Source organism: Pelophylax lessonae (assembly GCF_965119305.1).
Source record: "Pelophylax lessonae genome assembly, chromosome: 3".
Classification (NCBI taxonomy): domain Eukaryota; kingdom Metazoa; phylum Chordata; class Amphibia; order Anura; family Ranidae; genus Pelophylax; species Pelophylax lessonae.
This window is the reverse complement of record NC_138770.1, coordinates 102,751,059-102,764,944: the sequence shown is the minus strand read 5'-3', so window position 1 is coordinate 102,764,944 and position 13,886 is coordinate 102,751,059. Positions and strand designations below refer to the sequence as shown.

The 13,886-nt window shown below is 43.9% G+C and overlaps 1 long non-coding RNA gene across 1 annotated transcript; it reads right to left on the bottom strand.

Annotated features, from left to right (window-relative positions):
- Nucleotides 1–1,482: 1,482 nt before the first annotated feature.
- Nucleotides 1,483–7,832, bottom strand: LOC309551808. Its single transcript, XR_014225112.1, has 3 exons — nt 7,702–7,832; nt 5,451–5,537; nt 1,483–1,592 (listed from the first exon to the last, which is right to left on the bottom strand). It is a non-coding gene; the product is annotated as an uncharacterized lncRNA (long non-coding RNA).
- Between the last annotated feature and the right edge of the window lie 6,054 nt (nt 7,833–13,886).

The window sequence follows — 13,886 nt, the reverse complement described above, 5'->3', positions numbered from 1 at the left end:
TGCACCGCATTCCCGTGCAATTTGAGGCTATTCATTTATGAACGGGCTCAAATCGCATCAAAGCAGTGGCTTGCACTACTTTTGGAAATGCACAGCAAACGGATGGCATGGTAGTTTTGTACTATGCGATCCAGTTCAGGCAAACTGCATTTGGGGTGTCAACACTGCACTGACATCTGCTGCAGATAGCAAGGGCAATGCGATTTGAACTAGTGATCGACCGATATCGGTTTTTTGTTGCCGATAACGATATTTTGGTCAATGCATATCGGTATCGGACGATATTTTCATACATTTAAAAAAAAAATTGTTTTTTTTTTTCTTTGACAGGTACTCTTGTGGAGGGATCTGGGGGTCTAAAACCCCAAACCTCTCCTCTGCACTTAAAAGTATTCAAAATGCCAAGTTTGGCTGTTTTGAATGCTGTCATTTTTTTTTTAATCTGGTGCCAGTACCCGGAAGTGATCACTTCCAGGTTTTTGCATGGAGACCCGTTCAGAGCCTAATGCGGCTTTGATCGGACCTCCGGCGGCCGTGCAGGCTGGTTGCCGGGGGGGGGGGGGGGGGGGGCGTCTCGAGTCCCCTCCCACTCCTTGTAATGCGAGCCTTACAAGACAGCCGACCGTCCGCTATGCTGCAGGCATCTCTCCTGTACAAGCACTTTCCCGAAATATCGGTCACCTTGGTGACTATATCGGGGTAAGTGCAGATCGGCCCTCGATAGATCGGCTTTGCCGATAATCAGTCGATCTCTAATTTGAACAGTGCAGGAAACATGAACAAAGCGCCAGTTTCCTGCACACCGCGTTCCACTGTGAACCGGGGCTTCTAATGTTCAGGTCTCGGCATCCCTGTGAATAAGTGCAAAGAAAAAAACTCAACAAAAAGGATTTATTAGCTGCAGGTAAGTTTATTGTACAAATCAATTACATAATTAGTTCACATTTGCAGCATGCTTCCAGCTGACTCCCAGCAAGAAGAAACCAGTGAGACTATTGTATATGCAAAAGATTTTATTCTATCATCTAGTAGACAGTCGTAGGCTTAATGAACTACATTTGCTAGCCACCGGATAGTCAGCTACTCCCCCAACATTCACCGTGTAATGTAGGAGCTGTACGATTATTTGCATCACCTTTACTGCAATCAGCTGAATCTGTCATTTGAAGGCACAGAGTAAGAAGTTATTGTCAGCGGTGCTCAGTAAAGTCAGCTATTGGAAATGATTGGACAGAAAGTTAGTATTACATACACAAGCTGTGTTGCGTATTCGGTTATTTTTTTCCAGTATCATTCGGTTTAAATCTGCCTTTGTGCGATTATTGGTTCAGCCTGGAAAATACAAGTGCAGGATGTTCCTGAAGCCAACAGCAGCTTAGTATAAAAGTTTATTGATTAACCAGAAAGATTTTTGGAATTCTGTAGCACGGTTTTTAAACAATCATTTAGGTCTAAAATTAAAGAAAAAAAAAAAAAAAAAATAGTGGACGGATCATTGAGGATGATGATGAGGAGGATGAGGAAGGTTACAGGTTGGCCTTGTCATTGGCGGTCACATGAGCGGAATGCTGAGTGTAGGTCTTGATCGCTCTCTGTAAAAGAACAAAAAGTGTCGTTAGCAATTACAAATTAAAACCTTCCAAAGACAAAAATAGATGAATGAATGGACAAGTGTATTGTGTTCTGAAGAAAATCTGCATTGGGAGAAACTGTGGAAGCTGCTGATCTGCTCAAAATGCCAGCTAGCTGGCTGCCTCTGGCTTCAATACTGGGTTACTGACCCAGAAAAACCCATCACATTATGTAGATTAGGGATCCTCAAACTACAGCCCTCCAGATGTTGCGGAACTACACATCCCATGAGGCATTGTAAAACTCTGACATTCACAGACAGGACTAGGCATGATGGGAATTGTAGTTCCTAAACAACTGGAGGGCCATAGTTTGAAGTCCTCTGATGTAGATGGTCCATTCAGACCCCTAGCAAACCAGTTGACCTCCCGGTCCTAGAAAAACATGGGACCCATTGAGTAGAGGGGAAAAGCCGAACTCATGGTAAGATAGTCATCTCATATGTAGCCAGAGTGCGGGGAAAACGAAGGCATGGGATCTGTGTGTCCTTCAAACTCAGCAATACCCAGAGACAGAAGCTTGTACATACACAGTTGCATATTACCCGTGCTAAATAGAACGCAAGGTTTTGGCTGGAGCTGATCTTTAAATTAAAGCCCAAAATGAGGTTAGATTCCAATGATGTACAGTTCACAGCCAAACATTTATATTCCCTGGCATTTAAAGGAAATGTTTGCTGAGAGAATAGGTAGGCAGCCATTGCCAACTTCTCTCGGAAAAGGTCATTTTACCACCTCCCATGTAGAGCCAAAAGCATGCATCAAGAGTTCTGCCTTAACTTTCTGCATGCTTATGTTACATCAGTGACACTAAGCTCTGGTTCACATTGATGCGATGCAGGGAACACACAAGATTTGCTGTTACCCTGCATCACATTGCATGGCAATCACACGGCGCCCATGCAAACTGCTGCGGGTGTTAATGGTAGAATAATAACACCCCGAAACAGATTGCAAAACACAGCGCGACTGCCAGAATTGCATTGCATGGGTGTGAACAGCCATATGATTCGATTCAGGTGCAGAAAAAAGTATCCTGCACTAATTGGTGCAGATGCGATTTGAGCTATACTAAATGTATGGCCCAAATCACACAGCACAGACATCGCATGTGATGCACACAGGAATGCAGTGCGATTCCTATGCGCATCACATGCGGTGTATCACGCCACAGAAGTGTGAACTCAGGCCAAGGGGTCGATTTACTAAAGCTGGTGCACTGAGTATCTGGTGTGTGGTAGCCACTCAGCTTCTAACTTCAGCTTGTGCAATGAAGCTTTGACAATAAAACCTGGAAGCCGATTGGTTTCTATGCAGAGTTGCGTCAGATTTTGCACTCTCCAGCTTTAGTAAATAGCCCCCTAGGTATATTGAAGCCACTGGGTTTACAGCCTGGCATCTAGGATCTTCATTATGTGATTGAAAATCACAACCTACATATGAGGTGACAATTCAATTCCTGGAATGGCCGTGGCGTAACGCTATGGTGGCGAGTCACACAGCCATTTACACTAGAGAATGATCCCACATGGTCTACCTTGCACTTGCCTGGGTCACAGACCAGCTGATTCAGTCTTTATGGAGCAGTAGAAGAAATAATGTGTGTGCCTTGCAATGTTGGCGAAAAATGAGGGAAAGGAATCTGGAGCAGCGGATTAACAATGTTGTGTGAAAAACTAACAAAAGTGTGAGTGAAACGTAATTACTTCCCGCCCATGGGACATTCTTTTCTGCCGGCGATTCCCTAAAAACAATCATAGCGGCTGACCATTCCCCCCCACCCCCTCCAGTGTTTCTTCTGGCATGTCCGTGTGATCAGTGAGCCGGAAAATGAATCAGCTGGTGGCGGCCATTTTACCATAGAGCTGACCAAGGACCAGATAGTCCCCGGCCATCTCTGTGACCTTCGGAGGCCAAGCCAGAAGTTATGACGTCAATTTTGGTGCCGGCAGATGTAAACATGGCGGTGAACCTCAGGCTTTCCAGCATAGGAGAGATGTGGGGTACTTATAGACTCCAGGACTCTATGTAAAGAGGACCTTTCATGCCCTATTCCTATTTCAAGGGATGTTCACATTACTTGTAAAAGGAATAAGTGTTAAAAAAAAAAGCAATAATTCTAGCACAAGACCTCCTCTGTAATGCTCAACAGGTAACCTGTGAACATTTTTAAAGGGTAGCCTATGAAGATTTTTTAAGTACCGAATTTTTACGCCATTCACGAGTGTGCACAATAATAAAGCATGATGTTAGGTTTTTTTTTTTCTTGGCGTAAAATCATCTTTTGCATTATACATAAAAATTAGGCTAACTTCAGTGGTTTTTTTTTTTAGGTCATGAAACAGTTTTTCAAAAAAAAAAAAAAAAAGAAGCGTAGAGCACACAGGCTACAAGAAAATGGCAGCCCCACAAGGCACCAGGAGGGATCCCTAGGCCTTAAGGACAAGCCCAGGCAGGAGCCCCCACCAGGTACAGCACCCCCCCCCCCCCACCGATCGTACAATCGCCGGCGGTGCACCCCCCCATCATCAGCATAGCGCCCTGCCCCCACCCCAGGAGGTGGACCAGACCACCAACACAGCCCCAGCATGAGGCAAGGGGGGTGTCTGACCGTCCCATGGAGGGGCCCACATCCTCCCCAAAACTCTACAGGGGGAGAGGGAGGACAGTTACTCACCATACCAGGAACCATATGGGCACCGCTCCAGACAGAACCCCTCGCCATTTACATGGGGGGGCTGTTGGCCAGGAGAAATGCTGTGACTCGGGCTGAGACCCAGTCGCATGCAACCTCGAGGCGTTTAACTCACAGGCCAGACCGTGCGGTGGGGCTTTGTCACGGCCGACCTAGCGCACCAGTTTGGTGGCCAAACTGGGGTGACCACTGGATCTAGGTTATCCAGCCTGTCGCCCAGTCCGGCAGTTTATTGTAGATCTCCAGGAGGAAAAAAAAGAATATCTATCTAAAAAGAAAAAATTGCCGGGACCAGAGACCCCAGCAAGGAACTAAGTCCTTACACCTGACTAGGCAGAAAAGAAAAAAAACTGAGTACTTATACTGGAACTCTAGCCTGACACGTAGATTCTTAACGCATCATAGGCAAGATCATTGTTGTGGTGAAGTGTTCGAGTTCCTGGCACAGAAATCCATTCCAAAAATTGACCAACCACCTTGTTCCCTGACTTGGCACCCTGAGGCCTCGTTCACGCCATGGTGCAGAGACAGTTTTTCTGCATACGTTCTGCAAGGGCACAAAAACAAAAAAAATAAAAAAAAATTGTTCTGTATGTTCCCTGTTCACACCACAACGTGCAGATTTTTTCTGTGCAGGAATCTCCATTGTGTGTGCAGTTTTCTGCACTGGAAAAAAATTGACGTGACATCAACATTGGTGTGAACAGGGCACAGAACCGATGTCAACATTCATGAAATCTGATGTCTTTGCAAGTGAAATCTGCGTGGTTTTCTCTTCCATTCCCATCAGTTTTCATGAACGTATGGTGTGAATGAGCCCGGAGACTTTTGGCTGTTTAAAAATATACAAATGCCTTAATAGGACACAGATTTGATGACAATCCGGCATAGCGTTCCAGAAAATGAAATCCAGGAATGATTCAAGCAGTGGCACAGATTTCTAGAAAAAAAAGTGTCACTTCACAAGGGGACTACTTGGAAGGGGTGACAACAGCCACTAGTGTATAGGTAAGGAAACTTTTTTTCCCCCAGTGCGGGAATTAAATCGTCACACCTCATATTCCTTAGTACTGGTAAGGTTTGGGTTCCCCCTAGTGGAAGGAAAGAGCAGCACTTCACATTACCTTATGGTGTCCTTCAGCGTTGTACTTGTCAAGCAGAGCCTGGATACGGTTGCCGTAATCCGGGTGAACGTCAGTGAAATTCTTCACCTGGTGGAAGGAAAATTTAACAGGGGTTACCGAATGAAATAAGTTCCAGCCCAAGGATGGTTCCTAACTTCATAAACTCTTACATGGCAAGGGAAAATCACCCAGTTAAAGTGGCACCTAGATAGAACATATCATTCTCCAAATACGCTGCTGAAAAGCTCTAATGTAATCAAAAAGAACCCTTGGAGTTATGGGAATACTCACAAGATATAGAAAAAGAAAGAAGTTGTAGATTTTTGGGACATCTCTTAAACTGAAAATGGGAAAAACTCAAACGGCAATATGATACAATTGTGGCGTGTCCTGGTTGTCCACCTTTGCAGATATAAACGAATGCCCCAATGGTCCTCCTCCCCTCTATAATCATGGCCCAATTACTGTGGGAAAACAAACTTTTCCCAAGAACTACAATTTTGTGGTTGGACTTCATCTACTTGTTGGATTGATACAGAGAAATCCTTGCCTTTCCTAAACTCCCTTCCTTGCAGGAATGTGTGAAGGTCTGGGTTTTTAGTCACATGATCTGTGAGGGTTGTCCAGTCTAAATGCCGATTCTCACCTTTACAGAAATCACATGACTCAAGTGCCTCGGGCTGCAAGGAAGTGAACCCGCAGCAACATTGTCTCTGGGAAAAGCAAGTGTTTCAGCCCATGTATCGGCACCAGAAATATGGAGACCCAGACAATACTTCCCAAAAACAATTTGTGTGCGCCCCACATATACAACATTTCCATACTATATATTCCTGCAAATTAAAATTAACCCCCCCCCCCCCCCCTTTAATCAGTGTCTGGTACCAGGCTCAATGTCTACAGATTTTTATCCATCGCAGCAAAGCTCGTTAAACAACATTTGAGGGCCGGTTCACACGTAGCAATGCCAGACATCGCATGTGATTCGAACTGCTCTGCAAGTCACATGCGATGCAAATTCAACCATACAGACTGTATGGCCTGAATTCACGTCGCATTCGGACCAAACCCGTGCAGGACCCTTTTTTGGTCAACACAAGAAAATGATGGGCATGGTTGGTCACACCCATACAATCCGATTCCTGTCTGAATTGACAGTTTGCACTGCGATATGCAAACTGATCTGGGGGTGTCATTACCTTTGTACTTATTCTCCCAGCGATTCGCATATTGCAGTGCAAACTGCCTGCAATGCGGTAACTCGCAGTGGATTCGCAGGGTTTCCACATAGCACCAGTGTGAACCGAGCCCGAGTATTGGTCTGCTTTAATTCATACAAGCAAAGGAACTTAAAAAGTTGACCATTGGAACATGTTACATCTGCATTTAGGATCTGTAGAGATCTGTGAATAAATAAGCAAATAGCTTGTAGTTCTCAATCTACTGATCAGCGTTGCCATAATCCATTCACTCTTCCTGCAGCTTTCTACCTTAAAGGAGATTGAGGGGGTGGGACTGGGCCACGGCTGTGTGTGTGTGAATGGACACAGAGCCGCATCTCGGGAGCATGCCTGTTTGGGTGCACCCGAGTTGCGGCTCCGTACACCCGTCAGGAGGGAGGAGCACCGGTGTGGGACCAGAGAAAAGGAGGATCCGTGCTGCTCTGTGCAAAACCATTGCATAGAGCAGGTAAGTTTAAAAAAAAAAAAAAAATCTAACAAACAAGTTTTAATAATTGCTTTAAAGCCCATATGGATATGAAAGCCCCAATCAATGCTGCTCCTCGGGGGATGCACACATCCACACTAGGATTGGCTATGATGAGTCTCATGCTTCAATGTCTATTACCCACTGGATGAGTTTTCCTAATGCTGACATCCCTACTATCCTGAATACCAGCGGGGCCCTATACCTCAGCCTGGAGCAGCACCACCAAACACCAATGGCCTTATTGAAAGCTTGTAGACAGTTACAGGCAGAAACAGAGGGAGAGTCTGCAAGAGCCCAACCATGCACCCATGATTGTAGGGGAAAATTATATATATATATATATATATATATATATATATATATATATATATATATATATATAGCACTTTTTTTTCTGCAAAAGTATGTGCCTTTATTATTTTTTTTCCCCTAAAGGTGAACTTGGACATTTAAGTTGTAGGATCTTCACAAGTGCAAAATATCTATTACAACTATGCATGACAGGTGCTCTTTAATACACTCTATTGCAGACGATACTCACAGCTCTTTTCAGGATGAAGAGTTGGGCACCCTTCAGGTGACCGGCAATGTTCTCACAGAGCCTCTTGCGCTCTTCTTCACTCAGAACTTTGGTGTAAAAGTCCCGGACCTGCAAGGTAGCCACATAAACCAAGTCACATGACCGCTATACCGTAACTATGTCCAATGACCAGGCTAATGTTATAGACACACTGTGCACCTTTTTACTCCTCAGTCTACTTATATAATTGTTGTTGGTCTGTGCGGGTAAAAAAAAAACATGCATGCTAGATTTGTCTGATAGTTGCCCAATCCATCTCAGGACAGCCAGACTGATCAATTTCTATTTTAAGTCTATGGATTTCTAAAAGAAAACCTGCCAACAATAAGCATTAGAATAAAAATAATCTCCACTCTTAGGATATCAAGAATATACAATCTTACTCTCAGGATAGCTGTGTGTGCTGGAGTTCACTTGTATTCTCTACCAAACCTCCAGCCCAGTGTCAGTAAGCCCCCCTGTCTCTTACCTGGCCGATATCAAACAGTGTGGAGGCTACAGAATGGTAAACCGTCAAATCAAGAATTAAGCTGATTCACACCAAGTGCATTACGCTTTGAATGCGCTGATTGATTTTAAGTTGGAGTGCGCTGACATGCGGTTTTCAACATATTGCAATGCACGGATGTTGTTTTTACCACTGCAGAAGCCAAAATGTTTGTTTTTTCTTTACCACTGCAGCATGTAGTAAAGTGTTGCAGTGGCTATTCAAGTCTACAATTATCAGTTTACGTCATATGCAGAGCAGCACAGTGAAGCGTCTATTTAGATCTCTTGTGGCACGCTGTTCCTCCCCGCCCCCTCCTGTCCATCCCAAGTGATATCACATACCAGCACCTGGGATGGATAGGAGGGGTTAGTGGGGAACAGCGCACCACAGCCAGCACTATCACAGCTGCTTCCCTGCATAGCTCTGCAAATGTCAGCAGCGGGGATGCAAACTACCGAGCAACTGTCTGCTACTGACAGGTAGATCATGAGAGATCATCTGAGAAACCCTGGTATTTTGGAATATCTTTTTCTGTAAAGATTTTTCTTGCAGTGTTTTTTTCCATCTTTCACTAAAGAATCCAACCTGATAGAGGGTCTAGCGGCTTTAGCCCTTCCTTATGCTCTCCCAAACTAGAGAAACAAAAAGCTAAATAAAAATTGCTTTCCACATAATATTTTGTGAAAATGTGATGGAAATGCCCAAACCCTGTTCATTTAGCAAAAAAAAAAAAAAGTTAGGGCACTACAAATCTTGTGGCTGTTTGAAAAACAGGATCATTCTCTGTTATCTCTCTCTATACGGTATATTTCATATATAGGCCTTTGTACAAACAAACACGTCAGCAAACTGGTGAGTTTATGGGTCTACAGTAATCATTGCACAGGCATGTCGCGGGATTTGCTCGGTTCAGAATAAAAATAAACACTTATCTAAACAAATATGGGGTCTATCGGGACTATGGAATGTAAGGGTGTAATACTTGATAGTAGAACACCAGTTCTCTTATCAAGTGCTGACAGCCATGGAAGCTCTGGTCTTCGACATATTGGCCGGAGAAACCTTTTCCATTAGTAAAACAATCCTGCTGCGTACACTGAAATGCAGTGTAGTAGTATTCCCTACATACAGTATGCAGCACTGTGTTCCAGCAGCAGGATGGACGACTTCTCAGCTGCTGCCATACATAAAGGAGTCATACTGAGTGCTTCTCCGCCATTCAGGAGAAGCCTTGTCATTTTATGAAGGAACACAAGGCTTGCTCTGACTGGAAGAGGTGGAAATCCTGAGGTCATCCACCCACCTCTCCACTTCAGTCAGAGGAAGTCTTTTATTTATTTATTAAAACACAAAGCTTGTTCTGAATGGTATTTAGCCCCCACCATTTCATCCTAGGAAGTTTCCAGTATGGCAGCCGCTGTTTACTGCAAGTAGCTAATGCCACTAAAGTGCATTACAGCACACACATTGTTTAATAAGAGAAATAGTTTGCTTGGTCTAAGCCAGGGGTCTCCAAACTTTCTAAACAAAGGCCAGTTTATTATCCTTCAGACATTAGAGGGGCCTGACTGTAGCCAGCAGAAGTCCAAAATGTCCAATCGCTGGTGCCTGTGGGAGCAATAGTGCCCCCATCGCTGGTGCCCATGGAATGAATTATTTCCTATTGTTAATGTCCATGGGAGGAATAGTGCCCTAAGGGTCGGATAAAGGCAAACAAAGGGCCACATCCGGCCCCCAGGCCACAGTTAGGAGACTGGTCTAAAAAACCAATTTAAAGTGAAGCAAAACACAGAATTCTACTTCGCACTGGATAGATGCCAGTAATATAATACAGTCTCTCATGGTCTGTGGTGGGGCAAAGTACATTAATTCCCAGACCTGCCAAGTATTTGAATTTTTAGTTTACATTAATCAGAAAGTATTGGAGGAAAGGAAAGCGCCTGCGAGATATCAGACTACAATCACTGATTTAACCCAACAGAATCCAGCTACAAATAAAACACACATATATACATTATATATATATATATATACACACAGTATATATGGACAGGTGAATTACATGCAGCCCTGTACATGCATTTCCAACACCCACCAAGTTCTCCCTGATAATCAGGCTCGGTTCACACTTGTGCGATGCGGGAAGGCTGCGAATATGCAGCGTGTTCCCGCATCGCATCCACACATCTGGCAGTTCACACTGCCATATGCGATACGCAGGGGTGTCAATTAAAAGCCAACACCCCCAGTTTGCATATCGCAGTGCAATCTGCAAGTATGCACAGAATCAGATCGCACAAGTGTGAACCACTGTGCGATCCGATTTTGATGCGGCTCAAAAAATGTCTCCTGTGCGTCTTTGGTGCGGATGCATTTCGAATTCAGCCATACAAAGTGTATGGCTGAAATTCGCACCGCACATGAGATCACATGTAATGAAGGAGCAGTGCGCTCCGAATTGCATGCGATCTCCCCAGCCGCACAAGTGTGAACCGGCACTCAGGGCCAATTAACCATTTCCTTCAAGATGTGCTGACTTAGGCTCGGTTCACACTGGGGCGGCTTCAAAGTTGCCCAACTCTGAAGCCGCCCCATGCAGCGCGACTTCAGCGTGGCTTGCAAAGCAACTTCTCTAATAGAAGTCAATGCAAGCCACACCGAAGTCGCCCCCAAAGTAGTGCAGGAACCTTTTTCTAAGTCGGAGCGACTTGAGTCTCTCCGATTGGAACGGTTCCATTGCACTGAATGGAGTGCGACTTGTCAGGCGGCTAAGTTGCCTGACAAGTTGCCTAAGTGTGAACCGGGATTAAATATGAATGCGGTACCTTTGTCAGCGCCAACACAAACCCATGTTCTACTAATGCCTCACCTCCACCCACAGGCTCCCGATAACATAAACTGAACTTTGACCAGTCAGTGGTATGAACCGCCGCCTCATGAGGACTTTTAATACTACTTGTCATGAGAACATTCTGTAGGCTGCCATTGAGTCTCTGTAATTCTGATCATGTTGGTTATCTGTCATGCCTATAGATTGGCTGCAATGCCGACTCACTAATTTAGTTAATCCTGCAGCAAACATACTAAACAACTGACTGTTTCTGCAGGGTCCTCGTCACCTCTTCTCTGGGCAGTCCTCATTGATGCAGAAAGAGTAATGACATCACCTCAGTGCTGCTTTCTGTATCATTGAGAACTGCCCAGCCACTCTCTGTATAAGTAAAATGCAACTGAAGAGCACCATAATGACACCTATCCAGGGGGCAGGGTCCCCGATCACCTGCATTCACATTGTTCCTTTATTCATTCATCCAATTTAGGGGACACCCGGCATCATTTAACCCGGAAGACTGAGGACACCAAATGGCAAAGAGGTGATGCAGGGGACAACTCAAATTTACGGCAAGTAATGCAGCCTCTTTTTTTTTTTTTTTTTTAATACCCAATTTAACCCTTTCGCTGCTAGGTTCTTAACAACATCCCCCCAGCAAAACCCTGCCATGTATCCTGGGATCTGCTTGCCCATCTGCAGGCCAAGGACCGACATAGCGGGTCCGCTGTCCTTCCCTCCTTGTTGCTGACCAAGCCACGTGTTTGATGTCCCTTCCGAAGTCCACCTCTCGGTGTCCCCGACAGCTTGGCAGGCAAAGAATGGAATGCAATCTGCATTACATTACATTCAGTAGAGCACAGGGGAGAAAAACTACCCTGGATGTCTCATTAAAGAGAGCCTGTCACCAAAAAAAAAAACACATATGAAAAAAAGTAAAATTAAAACCGGTTACACCCAGGCATATGAGAGACCCCCGACCCCCCCAAAAAAAAAAAAAAAAAATTGAGCCCCTCCATCCCCACGAACATAAAACGTAAGCGTTCGGGCACCTAAGCATTAAAACGGTGATTGCGCTACACAGGTTGTATATCACCACACACGCTGGAGTGAAAGCAATAATTCTAGCCCCAGACCTCCTTCGTAACACTAAACCAATGACCTATAGGGGGCTTTTAAAGAATCACACTTTTTCTTAAGGATGTGTACACATGCTTTGCGGCTGTGGCAGGAAATATACCCTTGCTGCTTTTGGTGGGCATAGCACCTGCCAAGTGTGACCCATTCAAGCATTCTTGGAGTTTAAAGGGTTAAAGCAGGCAGTTAGATGGCGATACAATGATACAACGCCTCCTCGCCAGTTGTCAAATGCTCTCTGAACAGCAATCTGAATGGGGATTGCTTTTCAGAGACCTAAGCTTATGTTAATGAGCCCTAAAGGTTTCTTTTTATTTAATTTTCTGTTTAATGACACCTTATAAAATGAGAAGGTGGCTACGTTTCTACATACAGTGAGACCATGGAGAATGAACGTACCCACCCTCAGGAAGTCGGATGATGACAGCAGAAAAAAGACCTTTGGAGGAGGCTGAGAGCAATAGAAAGGACGTTTTTGAGTTAAGAATACATACTGGAATAGAACTGTTCTTTAAACCAGAGTTTGGTGACAGATCACATAAGGAATGCTAAATTGTGCTTACATAGACTCCGTCACATTGCACAATTAGAGCAAAGTGACCGTGTCTACTGACAGCCCACCGTCCTGGCCATGTATAATGACTCCGGCAGCCCATAGAATATGCAATATGAACATGGGTGGAAGGAAAGAAAATTGCTCAATTCTCACAGATTGTGTTGATGGAGGAATCCCCCCCGCAGCGCTCTTGTGTTCTGCCAGTAGGGGGCGTGGGGAGAGTTCACCACTGGAAGTGTGTTACTGGCAGGATCACCAGGTGAAAATAAAAGAATGATCCTAAAAAAACAAAATGCCTCTGAGGACTGGTAATCTGCAATATATTACGTTTTTCGGTTTAAATAAACTTTAAGTTGCCTGTTGGAACTTGATGAATCGGGATCAGTGAATGTTTAATAGATCCGACTGTGCCACCTACATGGATATCGCAGAAGTCTAAGAATAAAACTGTTTCTGGCAAGTGAAAGTTGTTATAAAATTTCTATGAAATGTATCCATTTGTACCTTGGATAATGCATGACGGAGCCGTAGTCGTATTCCATGCCTTGATTCAATGTGTGGAACTTCTGAAAATTCTTCTCGGTCCCTGAAAGTGACTAAATTTGCAGCTGCAATATTATATAGCATTTCCCTTCAATTATATGAAAGGAGTTGTAAAGTTAGAAGGTTTTTTTTTTTATCTTAACTACGTGCAGACCGGAGGATTTTGCTGCTCAATGACCAGGCCCTATTTTGCAATTCGGCACTGCGTGATTTTAATGGACAATTGCGTGGTCGTGCGACGCTGTACCCAAACAAAATTGATGTCCTTTTCTTTCCTACAAATACAGCTTTCTTTTAGTCGTATTTGATCACCTGTGCAATTTTTTTATTTTTTGAGCTATAAACAAAAAATAAGCGACAATTTTGAAAAAAAAAAATTATATATATATTTCTCACATTCTTTTATATGAAATTCTAAAAAAAAAAAAAAAAAAAAAAAAAATCTAAAAATCTAAATTTTTTAACGTTTTAGGCCAATTTGTTTTCTGCTACATATTTTTGGTAAAAAAAAATTGCAATAAATGGATTTTTGTAAAATCTTTTTCTCTTAGCTCATTGACAGACGTAGTCCTCGGTGATACAGCACCTTC